The 15,073-nt window shown below is 40.3% G+C and overlaps 1 protein-coding gene and 1 pseudogene across 2 annotated transcripts in view; one reads left to right on the top strand and one right to left on the bottom strand.

Annotated features, from left to right (window-relative positions):
• Positions 1-15,073, top strand: part of LOC309864971 (uncharacterized protein) — a 45,567-nt gene that overhangs the window by 15,302 nt on the left and 15,192 nt on the right. The gene's annotated exons all lie outside the window — the stretch shown is intronic.
• LOC309864173 (large ribosomal subunit protein eL31 pseudogene) lies at positions 7,151-8,579 on the bottom strand (annotated as a pseudogene). Its single transcript has 2 exons — positions 8,531-8,579; positions 7,151-7,494 (listed from the first exon to the last, which is right to left on the bottom strand). The product of its transcript is annotated as a large ribosomal subunit protein eL31 pseudogene (transcript).

Genomic DNA, 15,073 nt, shown 5'->3' with positions numbered 1-15,073 from the left:
TAATGGACTCTTGGGGAGATGAGGGAAAAAAAGATTTGGGATTAGGGAAGTACAAAATAATCATTTCAGGAGTGATCAGCCGAGTTTATTAGAGATACATAATTAGGATGCTAAGCAGTGTTTAGGTTGGAGACATCGACTTCTCATCTAGACCAATCGGTTCTGTTGTGTGTTTTCTTCAGTCTGGGTGAGAACAGATAGGTGGTTGCATTCATCTTGGTGGGGTTTGGTGTGTCCCACGGGGGGGTGCGGTGGGGGAAGAGAAGCATGGCCGTGACTATAGTGTTTTCAAAGGACTTTCCATAATGAGAGTGACTCTAAGGATCCAGGTACAAGAAGAAGTAAAGGCAGGTGGGGCGGATGGGCAAAGAGAAGCCAAGGGGTTGTGGGTTGGCAGTCTTCATGAGATGAAAGATGGCGGAATGGCAGGGGGAGGCATTGAGTAGGTTGAACGAAAAATAGCTTTATTAGGGAGTGGGGTGTCTGATTTCTGATTTTGTAAGTTGCTGAGGTAGGGAGTTCAGTGAACCAGTAGCTCAGCATCTTGGGTGGGTCATCCGAGATACGTTGACGTTGTCTAATATGATGACAGAAGTTAAGGCGGACTGGAAGTCCGCTGCTGAAATCTCAGGTGAATGAAGAGAAGTGACCGCAGATGACAGTGACCAGGAGGGAAGTGTGATGGAGCTGAATGTAGGAGTCTCAAAAGAGAGGGGATATTTACAGGAGGAAGCGGGTTCAATGTCTGCAAGTCGGCAAACGTTGATCCAGCCGCCAAACTTGAGGTGAGAATAAGCAGTTTCTGCTTAAAAGGCTGGGGTGGGGGAGGGGTGCTGTTCTCAGACAGCCCTTGGGTTTCACTGAGGCAGAGATGGGGAGAGGGTGTGGAGAGCAGAGGTGAAGGGCACTGGAAAGTTGGTTGAGCACAGGGCAGAATATCCAAGGGCACAATGAAGTCCAGAGTTGGGTCACATGGAGTGTGGTTGTTGATAAAGGATTTCTGGAGGGGCTTTACAGCTGGTGATGAGTCACTGGGAGATTCTTAGCTCTTGGAAGGAGGTGGGCACTTAGCCTAACGCTGAAGTCTGAAGTGCTTTTTGTTTTGTCATTGTTGTTGTTTTTTTTTTAACAACAAATTTGGTAACCATTTGGGTCATTCTCCTCTTAAAGTTCTCTTTTCATTTCGAAGTTGAGGATAAAAATGCACAACAAATGAATGAGTGCAGGATTTTTGCTTGGGATGATGAACATGTTCGAGAAATGGGTGATGGTGGTAGTTGCACAACACGGCGAATGTACTTCATGCCACCGAATTATACACTGAAAAAATAGTTAAAATTGGTGAATTGTATATTTTGTATGTTTTACCACACACATCAAAAAACCCCATGCAACATTTAGTAAAGGTTGTAAATGTGTAGCCTGTTGGCTAAATCTGCTCTCAGACACGTTTTCCTTGGCCTCAGATTCTTCTGGCTATCGTGTGTGGGCAAAAAAATGAGATTCGTTTCTAACATTTAGAATCTGGAGATTTTGTATAAACCCTTCTAAAACTGGGCTGCCCCATAACTGGAGACACACATTCCTACTTGGATACAACCTGTTGGAGCCAAGGAAGGCCACCCCCCCCACCCCCCGCTTCCTAGCACGTACCTCCACCACCTACACCATGCTCTTGTCAGCACTGAGGTCTAAGCTCTCCTGTCGTTCAGCCCGGTGCCCGCCCGGTTGCTTCTCTTTTTGACAATTCACAGAATGGCCGAATCGTTTTAAAGTTCAGCTTCTCAAAGATGAGCAAATAAAAAGTAGACTGAGCAGGGCTTTGTGTTTCAAGAAAAGTAGGAGAAAACATTTCTTGGTGGAAATGAAGCTGCTGTCGAATGTGTAAACAAAGTACGTCCCAAGAATACAATCTGGCCAACGCTGGTTATTTTTATTACCTGTCCAACTCCTGAGGGTGGCCGTGTTTGCCTCCCTGATTTATGAAAACTGTGTTATTACTTTAAGTTTTAAATGATTTGTGTAAAGCAGAGAACGTAACACAATCTGAAGGTCATAGAAAATCTCCCAATTTTCAGGACTTTAACCAATAAAAGCATTACAGCTTTGAGACTTTTGAGAACATCTGTGAGGCATTCATTAATTCGTGGATTAAACTACTGTTCTCAATATTTGCGCATAGGAAAACGGTGTTACATTTTCTGGTGTGTGTGTGAGAGAGAGGAAGGTGTCACGTAGATCTCTCTTACTCATTGGCACATAAATGCATTGTTTGTGCCAAATCAGTCAGTGGAGATGAGAACATTAAATCATTGTGTGTCAACATTGCTGCGAACAAAAAAAGTTCTAGTACACAAAGTGGGCACGTACTGTCACCAGAAAAAGTGCACTGGCTTCTTTTTGACAGTAAAAATATAATAAACACCAGTATTCTGGCACTATGATTGATCTAGTCTAAAATACCCTTACACTTCTAAATTTAAATACAAGGCAGGTTGACTTTTTTTTTTTTTTTTTAAGTTCTCTTCCTTTTGGATGAACTTAACTTTTGGACCTCTTTGCTTGGTAATTAATGAATTACCCTATCGCCAGATGAGAGTTGAAAAGACACTTAATGAGAATGAAAATGTCCAATTTCTACTTAGAAAGGGAGGGTTATGCCAGGACCTGTCAGCCACAGGCTGACATCTCTTGGTGTACTGGGACATTAAGGCAGTAAGTCCCTACTGGACATACCAAGGCCCGGGTATAAGGCCAGGCTAAGCCATGTAAAAGCATGGAGGGTGTATTTGTTACCTAGACTGGCTGTAACAAAATACTACCAACAGATTAAGCCACAGAAATTGGTTCTCCATCATGGTTCTGGATGCTGTGGCAGCAAGGCCATGCTCTGTCTGAAGGCTCTGGGAGAAAATCTGTTCTATGCCTTTCTCTTCCCTACTGGTGTCACCAGCAAACCTTGGCCTCCTTTGGCTTATAAACACCACTCCAGTCTCTGCCTCCATCGCCACGTCATGGTCTCCGGGTGGGTCTGTATGTCTCTTCTCTTTTTATAAAGACAACGGGCATATTGGTGTAGGGCCCACCCAAATGACCTTTTGGTAGGGTTATGTTGGCAAAGACCCTGTTTCCAAACGAGATCATATGGATAGGAGCCACAGCTTAGGACTTCAGTGTATCTTTTTGGAGGACACGATCCAACCTAGAACAGAGGGACAGAACAGTGGACAGACCACGATCATGAATTAACTCTTTTGTTAGACTCTGGCCCAGCCATAACCCGTAACAGCCGTGGCTGCCTTTATTCCCCTGAGCCAGCTCTGGCTTCTTTCTATTCCGGCAAACTAATCAATGTGTCCGCTGTCATCCACTGACACAGGTTCCTCCCTTATGCATGCTCTCCCCTTGCCTCAAACCCTGGAAACAGAATGCCCTGCGTGGAAGCTGGAACACGATTCCCACGGACATTGTCCATCTGTCATTTCCCAGGTCTTTAATTCCTCTCCTGTGCTGCGTACATTTCCTACTGTCTTCACTTGCACACCGTGCAGCTCCCTTGCCCAATTTCGTTCTTGTTCGCCGAGCTGTTGAAACCCCCTTGAGTACGTCCAGCTCTTCAGTCTCTGGGCCACCGAGCACAGCTTAACTCACTGCCTTGCTCTTCGTTCTCTCCGGAGACGCTGCACGCCACCCACAAGCTCCTCACACCTGGGGCATCCCCGATTTCGCCTCACTCACACCTTTCTCTTCAACTCTTTTTTTTTTTTTTTTTTAAGATTTCATTTATTTATCTGACAGACAGAGATCACAAGTGAGCAGAGAGGCAGAGAGAGAGGAAGGGAAGCAGGCTCCCTGTGGAGCAGAGACCCTGGGATCAAGACCTGAGCCGAAGGCAGAGGCTTTAACCCACTGAGCCACCCAGGTGCCCCTTCTCTTCAACTCTTAATTCATGGAGAAAATGCACAGATACTTTACTAATCTCATGCCACCAGATTTACAAATTAGCCTGGATGGGGACCCGCCACATTTCTCTTTCCCATTTGTGACAAAGGAAGCTAAGTCCATGCCAGGTCCGAAGCCTCCCCGCCCCGCCTTTTCCACCCCCGTCTCTGCATTCAGTCTCTTTCTGTCCTCTGAAGATTCCTATGCCTTTCTAGCATTTCTGCTGCACCTCTGATCTCCATCTCTTTCATTTGCTCTTTCCCAGCAGCATTGTCAGAGTCTCTTCCATTTTCTATTAACAAATGAACCTTCTTTCACTTGGAAGTCCTCCCTTAACCTGATATTCACTTTTGTTTTTAAAAGCTCATTACAGTATGCTTTATTTATATGATCTTTTACAGGTACTTACCTTCAGTTTCTCTTGCTTTCTCAGTAGCATGTGACACATTTTTTGCTTTCTCTTTGATGGCTTCCAGACACCTAGAACTTGTGGTTTTCCTTGTAACTCGCTGATGTGTTTTCTCATTCTTCTCTGTTTCTCTTTCTCTCACTGCCCCATAAATAGGGTGTTTAGCGTCTGCCCTTGGCCATCTTTGTTCCTCACTCCATGGGATTCCCATGAGATTTCTGCCGCACTCATGAATTCACGTGATGACAGTTTTGGATCTGTAAGTCTAGATCAGACTGCTTCCCACAGACTCCTATTCACATAGCCAACTGTCTACCAGACAACTTCACTTAGATGTCCTATGGACACCTCAAATGTACCATGTCAAAAATTCAACTCATACTCTCTACTCCTCAGCACCCCTCTATCTTGCCTTAACCCCTGGGTTTCCCATCTCATTGAACTCTGACCCCATTTATCCACACCAGAGACTGGGTGTCATCTGTAGCTCATATCCTTTTGTCCTTACCACTCGAGGTGCTTCTCCTTGTTTCCAGTGGCCTGTATCTGTGTGGGGGTTTTGTTGTTGTTGTTGTTTAGTTTTGTGTGAGGAAAGCAAACCTTTTAGGAAGCGATGGAAACTGTTCTGCCTTGTGCAGAGCAGACTGGAAACATTGGGTCAATGACTCATGGGAATTGGCTTATAAATTCCCCAACTCCTCAATCTCTTGGGTGAGATCTCTTGGCATTTGTTTTATATCATTTCTTTTTAAGATTTTATTTATTTATTTGTCAGAGGGAGAGAATAAGTAGGGGGAGCAGCAGACATAGAGAGAAACAAGCTCCCTGCTGAGCAAGGAGCCCAATGTGGGACTCAATCCTAGGGCCCTGGGATCAGGACCTGAGCCAAAGGCAGACATCTAACTGACTGAGCCATCCAGGCGCCCCTATTGTATATCATTTCCTAGGATTTGTTCACGAATTCATGGTACAGTTGGCTTGATAAACCACTCTTTCTTGGCTACCTTCCCTTCTCCATGTCACTTCCTCTCTTTCCTACCCATGTTCCCTGTTCTCAAATGAACTACTTGTTCTTGATCCTTCCTTTAAGTCTGTTTCTGGAGGAAACCAAAGAAAGACATCATCCTTCTTTCTACTCCTTTCTTTTCTATTACCAAATTCTTTTATTTCTGCTTCACAATTGTCTTGAGAAGCTCATGTCACTCCAGCCCCAATGCCACTAGCCTGATGCTCGCTTGCCGTCTTCTCTAGCCTGGATCACTGCATCGGCCTCCTACCTGCTCCCTTCAGTATTGTCCCCCTCCAACCCTTCCTCTTCCTTCCAGCAGTGATCTTTCCGATATGCAAATCTGCTGAAATCGAGGAGTAAACTTCTCAGGTGTCAATTTAGAATTGAGAAACTGTCCTTGAGAAAATTCCAGAGCTCTATTAAAAGGAGTACCCTGTCATTTCCCTGTTACAGCACTTCTCACCCTGAACAGGAACTATCTATTCACTCAGCTGAATTCCTCACCAGACTGTAGCCTCTTCCAGGAGAGGAACAAAAGTATTTGTCTTTCTCTTCTTTTCTTTTCCTTTTCTCTCCCTATCTTTGCTGTTGTTGTGTTCCTAGATTGTAACTCCACGTTATAGTTAGTCTAACTAAAGGTTTGTCAGTTTTGTTTATCTTTACAAGAAGCTAGCTCTTAATTTTATAGATCATTTCTATGATTTTTCTGGTCTCTAGTCATTTATTTCTGCTCTCATCTTTGTATTTTCTTCTTTCTGCTAACTTTGGTTTTTGTTTCTTTTTCTAGTTCCTTGAGGTATAAAGTTAGGTTGTTTATTTGAGACCTTTCTTTTTCTTAATGTAGACATTTATTGCTATAAACTTCTCTCTTAGAACTGTTTTATTCTATCTCAACAATTTTGGTAATTTGTCTTTCCATTTTCATGTATTTCAAGGTATTTTTAATTTCCCTTCTGATTTCTTATTTGACCCAGTGTTTCCTTATTGATTTTCTGCCTGGATGACCTGTCCAGTATTGGAAGTTGTGTATGAATTCCCCTACTAGTATTGTATTGTTTTCTGTATCTCTCTTTAATTATATTAGTATTTGCTTCATATATTTAGCTGCTCCCATGTTGCACACCCATATATTTACAATTGTAATAGCCTCTTGAATCAACCCCTTTAATATTATATAATGACTTACTTTTGTCTTATTACAGTTTTGACTTAAAGTCTATTTTATCTGATACACATAGAGCTATTTCTGGTCTCTTTAGGTTTTCATTTGCATGGAATGTATTTTTCCAACCCTTTACTTCACTTTGAAACTGTGTGTTTCCTTAAAGCTGAAGTGAGTATCTTGTAGGCAGCAGATAGTTGGGGTCTTTTTCTTCCTCTTTTTTTCTTTTTCTTTTCTTTTTTTTAAAACCTGTTCAGCTACTGTATGTCTTTTGATTAGAGAATTGAATCCATTTATATTTAGTGTATATTAGTGTATATATAGTGTAAGTAAGGGATTACTAATGCCATCTTATTGACTGTTTTTTGGCTGTTTTTGTAGTTCTTTTGAACCTTTCTTTCTTGCCGTCATTGTGAATTAATGATTTTCCATAGTGGCATGCTTTGATTCCCTTCTGTTTACATTTATATATCTATTACAGGTTTTTGCTTTCTGGTTACTATGAGGCTTACATAACATCTTATCATTGTAATAGTCTGTTTTAAGCTGATAGCAACTTAGTTGTTTTTGTTTGTTTGTTTGTTTGTTTGTTTTTTGCAGTTTTATATCTTTATTTGATGGTCAGTGATTAGTTTTCATCCACATTAACTGTCTGTAGACTTTTGAAAATGGTTACAGGTACATAGGTAACTAAGGTATAGTGGTTTTTTTGGTGAATCTTTATCCTTGTTACATTTTTTGGACATGGATACGGTATGGAACTTTCCTTATGCCTTTGGCCCAGACAGCTTTGTCGAGCCTGGTGTCAGTGTGCACTTCTGGAGTTCCCACCTCCCTCATGGAAAAGTGCCCCATCTCTTTGAGTGCTAGATAGGGCATGCTTCTTGAAGCCCACTCTGTGGACGTGCTTGTGGATAGTGATGGTGAATTCTCTGGTCACTACCTCAGAATGACCCTTCTTCTTGCCACCCCCTCATTTTATGGTTTTGATGTCACAGTTTACATAGTTTTTATATTGTGTTTCCATTAGCAAATAATTGTAGCTATAAGCTACAACAGTTATTAACTTCAATATTTTTGTGCTTTAATGGACATAAGCTTTGATACTTTTGTCCTTTAGCCTTTATATTGGAATTAAGTGATTAACACACTATCATATTATAGATTTAGACTGTGTAGTCACCTTTACCTTTACCAGTGTATATTTTCACATGTTTTTAGCTTATTAGTTTCCTTTCATTTCAGCTTGAAGATATCCTCTCAGTATGTTTTAAAAGGTAGATGTAGTGGTGATGAACTGCCTTAGCTTTTGTTTGTCTGGGAAAGTCTTTATCTTAGATCCTTTGTATCTGAAGGATAGCTTTTCTGAGTAAAGTATTCTGGGTTGGCAATTTTATTATTTATTTATTATTAATATATAATGTATTATTTGTTTCAAAGGTACAGGTCTGTGAAACATCAGTCTTACACAGCACTCACCATAGCACACACCCTCCCCAGTGTCCATCACCCCGCCACCCTATCCTTTTCCCCTCCCCAGCAGCCCTCAGTTTGTTTCCTGAAATTAAGAGTTTCTTATGGTTTGTCTTCCTCCCTGGTCCCACCTTGCTTCATTTTTTCCCTCCCTTTCCTCCATGACCCTCTGACCTGCCTCTCAAATTTCTCATATCAGAGAGATCATATAATTGTCTTTTTCTCATTGACTTATTTCACTTAGCATAATACACTCTAGTTCCATCCACATCATTGCAAATGGCAAGATTTCATGTTTTTTTTTTTTTTTTTTTAATGTGTGTGTGTATCTCACATCTTCTTTATTCATTCATCTGTTGATGGACATCTAAGCTCTTTCCATAGTTTGGCTATTGTGAACATTGCTGCTGTAAACATTGGGGTGTACATGCCCCTTCGGATCACTACATTTGTATACTTAGGGTAAATACCCAGTAGAGCGATTGCTAGGTCATAGGATAGCTCTATTTTCAAACTTTTTGAAGAACCTCCATACTGTTTTCCAGAGTGGTTGCTCCAGCTTGCATGCCTACTATGCCTACCATGGTGTAGGAGGGTACCCTTTCTCCCCATCCTTGCCAACATCTGTCATTTCCTGACTGGTTAATTTTAGTCATTCTGACTGGTGTAAGGTGGTATCTCACTGTGGTTTTGATTTGTATTTCCCTGATGCCGAGTGATGTTGAGCACTTTTTCATGTGTGTCTTGGCTCTTTGGATGTCTTCTTGAAGAAATGCCTGTTCATGTCCTCTACCCATTTCTTGATTGGATTATATGTTCTTTGGGTGTAGAGTTTTATAAGTTCTTTATGGATTTTGGCTACTAGCCCTTTATCTGATATGTCATTTGCAAATATCTTCTCCCATTCTGTTGGTTGTCTTTTGGTTTGATTGTTGGTTGATTGTTTCCTTTATTGTGCAAAAGCTTTGACCTTGATGAAATCCCAATAGTTCATTTTTGCCTTTGCCTCCCTTGCCTCTTGGTGATGTTTCTAGGAAGTTGCTGCAGCTCAGGTCAAAGAGGATTTTGATGGACTCCTGTGTTATGTTGAGGTCTTTCATTCATTTTGAGTCTGTTTTTGTGTGTGGTGTAAGGAAATGGTCCAGTTTCATTCTTCTGCATGTAGCCGTCCAATTTTCCCAATACCGTTTGTTAAAGAGACTGTCTTTTTCCCATTGAACATTCTTTCCTTGGTGAAGATTAGTTGACCATAGAGTTGAGGGTCTATTTCTGGGCTCTCTATTCTGTTCCACTGATCTATGTGTCTGTTTTTGTGCCAGTACCATACTGTCTTGATGATTACAGCTTTGTAATAGAGCTTGAAGTCTGGAATTGTGATGCTACCAACTTTGGTTTTCTTTTTCAACATTCCTCTGGCTATTCGAGGTCTTTTCTGGTTCCATATAAATTTTAGGATTACTTGTTCCATTTCTTTGAAAAAAGTTGATGGTATTTTGATAGGAATTGCATTCAATGTATAGATTGCTCTAGGTATCATAGATATTTTCACAATATTTGTCCTTCCAATCCATAAGCATAGAATGTTTTTCCGTTTCTTTGTGTCTTCCTCAATTTCTTTCATGAGTACTTTATAGTTTTCTGAGTACAGATTCTTTGCCTCTTTGGTTAGGTTTATTCCTAGGTATCTAATGCCTTAGGGTGCAGTTGTAAATGGTATCAACTCTTTAAGTTCTCTTTCTTCTGTCTTGTTGTTGGTGTATAGAAATGCAACTGATTTCTGTGCATTGATTTTATATCCTGACACTTTACTGAATTCCTGCTTTGGAGTGGAGTCTTTTAGGTTTTCCACATAGAGCATATCATCTGCAAAGAGTAAGAGTTTTACTTCTTTGCCGATTCGGATGCCTTGTATTTCTTTTTGTTGTCTGATTGCTGAGGTTAAGACTTCTAGTACTATGTTGAATAACAATGGTGATAGTGGACATCCCTGCCATGTTCCTGACCTTAGGGGAAAAGTTATCAGTTTCTCCCAATTGAGAATGATATTCACTGTGGGTTTTTCATAGGTGGCTTTTATGATACTGAGGTATGTACTGTCTCTCCCTATAGTGTGAAAAGTTTTGATCAAGAAAGGATGCTGTACTTTGTCAAATGCTTTTCCAGCATCTATTGAGAGGATCATATGCTTCTTGTTCTTTTATTAGTGTACTGTATCACATTGCTTGATTTGAGGATGTTGAACCACCCTTACAGCCCAGGAATAAATCCGACTTGGTTGTGATGAATAATCCTTTTAATGTACTGTTGGATCCTATTGGCTAGTATTTGGGTGAGTTTTTTTTTTGTATCCATGTTCACCAGGAATGTTGCTCTGTAATTCTCCTTTTTGATGGCATCTCTGGTTTGGAGATCAAGGTCATGCTGGCCTCATAAAATGAGTTTGGAAGTTTTCTTTCCATCTCTATTTTTTGGAACAGCTTCAGGAGAATAGGTATTAATTCTTCTTTAAACATGGGAAGTTGTCTGGCCCTGGACTCTTGTTTTCTGGGAGATTTTTGATGACTGCTTCAATTTCCTTACTGGTTGTGGGTATGTCTGTTCAGGTTTTCTATTTCTTCCTGGTTCAGTTTTGGTAGTTTATACATCTCTAGGAATGCATCCATTTTTTCGAGATTGTCAAATTTGCTGGCATATAGTTGCTCCTAATATATTCTTGTAATTGTTTGTATTTCTTTGTTATTGGTTGTGATCTCTCCTCTTTCTTTCATGATTTTATTAATTTAAGTCCTTTCTCTTGTCTTTTTGGTAAGTCTGGCTAGTGGGTTATCAATCTTATTAATTCTTTCAAAGAACCAGCTCCTAGTTTTGTTGAACTGTTGTACTGTTCTTTTGGTTTCTGTTTTTCATTGTTTTCTTTGATCTTTATGAGTTCTCTTCTCCTGCTGGATTTAGGCTTTCTTTGCTATTCTTTTTCCAACTTCTTCAGGTATAGGGTTAGGTTGTGTATCTGAGACCTTTCTTGTTTCTTGAGAAAAGCTTGTATTGTTATACACTTTCCTCTCAGAACCACCTTTGCTCTATCCCAAAGGTTTTGAACAGCTGTGTTTATTTTCATTTGTTTCCATGAATTTTTAAAAAAATTTCTTTAATTTTCTGGTTGACCCATTCATTCTCTAGTAGGATGCTCTTTAGCCTCCATGTATTTGGGTTCTTTCCAACTTTCCTCTTGTGGTTGAGTTCTAGTTCAAAGCATTGTGGTCTGAAAATATGCAGGAAATGATCCCAATCTTTTGGTACTGGTTGAGATCTGATTTGTGACGCAGGATGTGATCTATTCTGGAGAATGTTCCATGTACACTAGCGAAGAATGTGTATTCTGTTGCTTTGGGATGGAATGTTCTGAATATATCTGTGATGTCCATCCAGTCCAGTTTATCATTTAAGGCCTTTATTTCCTTGTTGATCTTTTTCTTAGATGACCTGTCCATTTCAGTGAGGGGAGTGTTAAAGTTCCCTACTATTATTGCATTATTGTCAATGTGTTTCTTTGATTTTGTTATTAATTGGTTTATATAATTGACTGTTCCCATGTTAGCAGCATAGATATTTATAATTGTTAGATCTTCTTGTTGGACAGACCTTGTAAGTATAATATAGTGTCCTTCCTGATCTCTTATTATAGTCTTTGGCATAAAATCTAATTGATCTGATTTAAGGATTGCCACCCCAGTTTTTTTTTTTTTTTTTTTTGATGTCCATTAGCATAGTAAATTGTTTTCCACCCCCTCACTTTAAATCTGGAGGTGTCTTTGGGTCTAAATGGAGTTTCTTGTAGAGAGCATATTGATGGGTTTTGTTTTTTTATCCATTCTGATACCCTGTGTCTTTTAATTGGGGCATTCAGCCCATTTACATTCAGGGTAACTATTGAGAGAGATGAATTTCGTGCCATTGTATTGCCTGTAAGGTGACTATTACTGTATATTGTCTCTGTTCCTTTCTGGTCTATTACTTTTAGGCTCTCTCTTTGCTCAGAGGACCCCTTTCAATATTTCCTACAGGGCTTTTAGTTTTTATTTTGTCCTGGAAGCTTTTTCTCTCTCCTTCTATTTTCAGTGACAGCCTAGCTGGATATAGTATTCTTGGCTGCATATTTTTCTCATTTAGTGCTCTGAATATATCATGTCAGTCCTTTCTGGCCTGCCAGGTCTCTGTAGATAGGTCTGCTGCCAGTCTAATATTTCTGCTGCTGTAATTCTCAAAGACCTCTTGTCCCAAGCTGCTTTCAGGATTTTCTTTTTGTCACTGAGACTTCTAAGTTTTACTATTAGATCACAGGGTGTTGACCCATTTTTATTGATTTTGAGTGGGGTATTGTGTGCATCCTGGATTTTGATGCTTGTTCCCTTGGCCAAATTTGGGATATTCTTTGCTATAATTTGCTCCAAAATGCCTTCTGCCCTTCTCTCTATCTCTCTCTTTCATCTTCTTCTGGGATACCAGTTATTCTAATATTGTCTTGTCTGATGGTATCACTTTTCTCTCGTCTTCTTTCCTCATGGTCCAGTAGTTGTTTGTTTCTTTTTCTCAGCTTCTTTATTCTCTGTCATTTGCTCTTCTATATCCCTAATTCTCTCTTCTGTCTCATTTATCCTAGCAGTAAGAGCCTCCATTTTTTATTGTACCTCATTAAAAGCTTTTTTAAAAATTTCAACTTGGTTTGCTTTTAGTTCTTTTATTTCTTAAGAAAGGGATTTTTTAGTATTTTCCATGCCTTTTTCAAGCCCAGCTAGCACCTTGTTCATCGTCATTCTGAACTCTAGTTCTGACATCTTACTAATGTCTTTATTGATTAGGTCCCTAGCTTTCAGTACTGCCTCTTTTTCTTTTTTTTTTTTTTTTTTTGAGGTGAGTTTTTCTGCCTTGTCCTTTTATCCAGATAAGAATAGATGAATGAGAGAACAAAATACTAAAAGGGTAACAACAACCCCAGAAAAATATACCCTAGCCAAATCAGAAGAAACCCAATGCTGGGGGAGAAGAAAGGTGGGGGGGAATATATACAATTAGACTGATGAATAGAACAGAGCCACACACTTGATTTTGGGTGTATTTTGACTTGTTAGAAGAAACTGCCTCCCAAAATTTTAAAGAAAGAAAAACATATATATATATACAAAAATAAGGGTAAACACTATGAGGGGATGGAATATGACTGCAAAGATGAAAATTAAAGAAGAGTCTAAAAAGGGAATTGATCAGTTGGTTAAAAAAAAAAAAAAGGATGTGATCAGTCTGGAGACTAGAACAAAGCTATACACAGATTTAGGGTATATTTTGATCTGTTAGAAGAAACTATATCCCAAAATTTTAAAGAGGGAAAAACTTACATGTGTACAAAAAAATAAGCTTAAAACAATGAAGGGATAGAATATGACTATAAGAATGAAAATTTAAAAAGATTTTTAAAAGGTATTGATAAGATAAAATAGTTATAAAAGGTTAAAATAGGAAAGAAGAAAAACTAAAAAATAGAACATGAAAGAAATAAAATTAAAAAAATTTAACTTTGGAAAGACTAAAGGATCATGGAAACAAGACAGGAATCTCATGTGTGGCTTTACCCTAGCTATGAAGTTCTGCAGTTGTCATTGATTGGTGAACTTGGTCTTGGCTGGATGTTCTTGCTGATCTTCTGAGGGAAGGGGCCTTTGCCGTGATTCTCAAATTATTTTTGTCCAAGGTGGAAGTGCCCCTGCTTGGGTTCACACTCGGTAGCTTTTTGTCCCTGAGCGCTTTCCGTAGAGCTCTGGAGGACGGGAATGAAAATGGCAGCCTCCTAATCTCCAGCCCAGAGGAGCTGAGAGCTAGGGACCTCATTCCTCAGTGCACCCTCAGAGAAAAGCAGTCAATCCCTCCCATCTCCCTGGTCTCCAGCTGCGCTCCAAGCTCACCCAACCTGTGACTGAGCGTTTCGCACAGCCCTATTTAGAGTCTCCAAACCCAGCAGATTCCTGCAGTGTGCTCCCTTGCCACTCCTCCCAGAGGAGGCAGGTGAGTCTCCCCAAATCTGCCACTCGTGGGGTCCTTTCTTGAGGAGTAGTGGCCCGATTGTGCCTTGGATCATGGTTTAAGGTAACCTTGAGCTGAGAGCCAGTCCTCAGCTCTGTCTCTGCCACGGGCTCCCACACTCCGATACCTGGGGGCTCTTCTGCTCTCAGACACCCCCAGTCTTTCTGTGACCCCGTGTGTCCTGAGACCACACTGTCCCCAAGAGGGCTCCACCCCCACTTAGCCTCTGGAGTGATGTCCCTCAGTGGAGCAAACTTCTTAAGATCCCAATTTTGTGCTCTGCTGCTCCACCACTTGTTGGGAGCCGACCCCTCCCACCTCCATCCTTCTTCCCATATGTTGCCTCGGATTCACTTTTCTGCTCGTCCTACCTTCCAGAAGGTGATTACTTTTCTGTTCCTAGAATTGCTGCTCTGCTCTTCGATTTCTTGATGTGTTTGTAGGTGTTCAGAATAGTTTGATAACTATCTAGCTGAATTCCTGGGACCCTAGGATATTTACGTCTCCTGCTCTTCCCTTTTTTCTTTCAGTGCTTTGAATATATCATCTCCTTCTCTCCTGACCTACAAGGCTTCTGACAACCTTATGGGGGTTCCCTTGTATATGATGTTTGTGTGTTTGTCTTTGCTGGTTTTAAAATTCTCTTCGATTTAGAAAGTTTTATTATAATCTGTCTTGGAGAAAATCTTTTTGAGTTGAATCTCTTTGGGGACCTATGAGATTCATAAATTTGGCTGTCCAAGTTTCTTGCCATTTAGGAATTTGTCAACCAGTATTTCTTTAAATAATTTTTCTGCCCCTTTTCCTACCTTCTTTTTCTGGTACTCCAGTGAAGCATAGTTTATTGTTTCGATGGTGTTCTATGATTCACATAAACTCTTTTTAAATTTTTTTATTTATTTGGGAGAGAGAAAGAGAGAGAGAATGAGAGCATGCACATGAGTGGAGAGGGGGAGGGGTAGAGAGAGAAGCAGACTCCCCGCTGAGCAGGGAGCCTGACACAGGG

The sequence above is a fragment of the Mustela nivalis genome (assembly GCF_964662115.1).
Source record: "Mustela nivalis genome assembly, chromosome: 5".
Taxonomy (NCBI): Eukaryota; Metazoa; Chordata; class Mammalia; order Carnivora; family Mustelidae; genus Mustela; species Mustela nivalis.
The sequence above is the reverse complement of the archived record's forward strand: the minus strand, read 5'-3'. Positions and strand labels throughout refer to the sequence as shown.